Genomic DNA, 3,283 nt, shown 5'->3' on the forward strand with positions numbered 1-3,283 from the left:
ACAAGTTCCTCTTTAATTTCTTCCTGAACCCAACTTTCATTCAGCATAAGGTTGTTTAGTTTCCAAGACTTCATGTGGGGATGAACAGTTTTATTGGAGTTGAGCTTCACTGTTATGGCCTTGTGGTCTGAGAAGAAACATGGTATAATTTCTATTCTTTTAATTTTTCTGAGGATTTATTTGTATTCTAGGATGTGATCTATTTTGTAGTATGTGCCATAGCTGATGAGAAATATGTATATTCTTTACTTTGGGATGGTATGTACTATGTATGTCTATTAATCCCATTTGACATAGGGTCACACTTCAGTCCTTTACATTTTTGTTTAGTATCAGTTTAGAATATCTGTTCAGTTCTTTCAGAGGTGTGTTGAATCCCACAACTATTAAGGTGTTATGGGTTATCATATTGCTCAGACCCTCAAAGTCTGTTTCATAAATCTGGGAGCATTTAAGTTAGGCGCACAAATGTTTAGTATTCAGATGTTTTCTCATTGTATGACTCCTTTGACTAGTATGAAATGTACATCTTTGTCTTTATTAACTAAAATAACTTTGAATCCAACTGTACCTGAGAATAGGATTGCAACCCCTCCTTTCTTCTGATATCTATATTGTTGATACACTGTTTTCCATCCCTTAACCCTAAGTTTTTATTTGTCCTTCAGGGCTAGGTGTGTCTCCTGGAGACAGCATATGAATGGCTTCTATTTTTTCATACAATTAGTCAGCTTGTGTCTCTTCAGTGGGAATTCAATCCGTTGACATTTATTAAAAGTAACAATAGTTGTGGTAGAATTCTATTCATCTTATTGTGAGGTAGTTTGTTGCGTAGTTTAATTCTTTGTGCCATACTGGAAGCTAAATTCTGGCCTTCAGATTCTAGATGTTTACTTTTATTGTGGTTCATTGTGGTGTTCAGTATTGAAAATAGGTCTAAGTATTTCCTGTAGAACTGGTCTTGTGATGTCTTTCCTCAGTGATTGTATATCTGCTAACAATTTAATTTCTCCATCAATTTTGCAGCTATGTTTGGCAGGATACAGGATTCTAGACTGAAAATTATTTTGTTTAAGGATGTTGAAAGTATATCGTCATGCTCTCCTGGCTTTGAAGGTTTCTGTTGAAAAGTCAGCTGTCAATCTAATGGTTCTGCCCTTGTAGGTCAATTGGTGCTTATTCCTATCTATTCACAGAATTTTCTCCTTCACTTTGACTTTGGTCAGGTTCATTACCATGTGTCTGGGAGAGGTTCTGTTAGAGTTGAGATGACCCAAGTTTCTATATCCATGTGAAAGTAGTGTGTCAGGATCTTTAGTAACATTTGGGAAGTTTTCATTTATGATAGTCTCCAGTAGAGTTTCCATACCTTTGGGATAATCTTCTTCCCTCTCAGGGATTCCTATGATCTGTATGCTTGAATGCTTCATGGCATCTTGTAGTTCTCTATGAGCCTCCTTTGTTTTCTCTCTCTTCTTTTCTGACTTTGTTACTTCCTGTATTAACTCAAAGACTTTATCCTCTAACTCTGATGTTCTTTCTCCTCCATGGTCTAATCCATTTTTGATATTTTCTACTGCTTATTTATTGTCCATAATTGCCTCCTTCATTTCTTTAAGCTCATCCATATCTTTTCTATATTCTACATATCTCTCATCTCACTTTTGTTTCTGTCTTTCCATTTTCTCTTCCAATGTGTTTATTCTCTCAATCATCCATATTTTAAATTCCCCTTCTTTCAAATCCATTCTTTATAGGAGGAGTCTTCCTTAAAAATTGCCTTGGAGACTTGGAATTCTGCCTACGGGTGGATGCAGTTGGGGCTGTGGCTCTGCACCCCTGGCTCTGAATGGAGGCAGGGTCTGGTCCCAATTCTGGGCTTTGCTGCAAGCCTGGCAGTCGACTGGATATGAACCACGGCTTCATGCACCGTATCCAACAGAACCATATGGCCCAGTACCACCCCAACTTGCACCACTTCTGCCACCCCTGGTCCAACCTGGCTCCCTGCAGGGACAACTATAATAAGAAGGTGAATCAGGTGGCCAAGGAAAAGGTGAGGAGATGACACACACCTGTGCCGACCCACCCCAGAAGCCAGATCTGCAAGTGTACCAGCCGTGACATCGAGATGCCTCTACCCACCAAGGCAACACAGACTATGAAGAGTCCAGTGAAAGCAGCAGTAGTGGTGGCTCTGAGCTGTAGCCTTCTAGCCATCAGCTCTTCTGCTTAGAATATGAGGCAGACAGTGGAGAGGTCACATCAGTTATCATGTAGCAGGATGATGACCCAGGAAGGGTGAGGGAGGAGGTGTCAACACACATGCCTCTGGACCCATTCATGCAAGAGGCCCTCAAGTTGCTATCCAAGAGGAGATTGCAAAGTGCTGGAGCCCACACTGACCTCATTGAAGGCATTCTCTCCAAGCTGGAATTTGCTGCTGTTTGAAGAATTCTACCCAGGGAGCTCACCCTTAGTCTGGGGGTGCCAGAACCAGTTTGAGATCTTGAGATCTGGTGCTGCATCCATAAGAGCATTGCAGGACTACACCTGGCCTCCCTTGCAGCCATTCTTTCTTATATGTTGGCCCATTTGCCTAGCCTAAAATTCTGGAACTTTCTGAGAATTTTGTTTGGCTAACTTGGTGATCTGGAAGCAGAGACTCCAGGGAGAGCCAGGATTTGTGAAACTTCTTGTCAACATGGTGCTTTCTCACTAAGATCATATGCCTGGACACTGCTGTTTCACCCAGCTTCATGAGCCATATTTGTTATTTTTGGTTCTTTTTGTCCGTGCTTCTGCTCTTCTATCCATATTTTCCTTGACCTATTTTTTTAAGCTTTTTTTTTTCTTTTCCCTCATCTTTTTGTCTCCGGTAGAACCTATTAGGTCTCCACCTCTTCCCCCTCAACATGACTGTACTTCCAGCTGCTCAGGACTTTGGAGTTGGGGGGTTCTGGGGATTTACATTTCTAACAAGATTTCCAAGTAATTCTGATACCAATAAAATGGGAGACCTCTGTTTTCAACTTGCGAGCATGTTTCCCTCCCCTTCCATGGCTTTTTCAAATTTTCTTTTTTTTTTTTTTTCCAAGTTTCTCACATGCTCCACTGCTTTGCACTGTCCAGCTAGGAGAATTAGACAGAAGATGTCAGAGCTAAACTATAAGGATTATTTTTAAGAGACAAGATTGCACTATGTTGCTGCCCAAGGTGGGCTCAAGCAATTCTCCATTAGACTTCAAGTAGCTATGATTTAACCTGCAAGGACTTCTTGCAA

At 40.8% G+C, this 3,283-nt stretch overlaps 1 pseudogene; it reads left to right on the forward strand.

Moving 5' to 3' along the window:
* Positions 1-1,849: 1,849 nt before the first annotated feature.
* On the forward strand, positions 1,850-2,405 carry LOC128578561 (UPF0561 protein C2orf68-like; annotated as a pseudogene).
* Positions 2,406-3,283: the final 878 nt, after the last annotated feature.

This window comes from Nycticebus coucang, chromosome X (genome assembly GCF_027406575.1).
Source record: "Nycticebus coucang isolate mNycCou1 chromosome X, mNycCou1.pri, whole genome shotgun sequence".
NCBI lineage: Eukaryota > Metazoa > Chordata > Mammalia > Primates > Lorisidae > Nycticebus > Nycticebus coucang.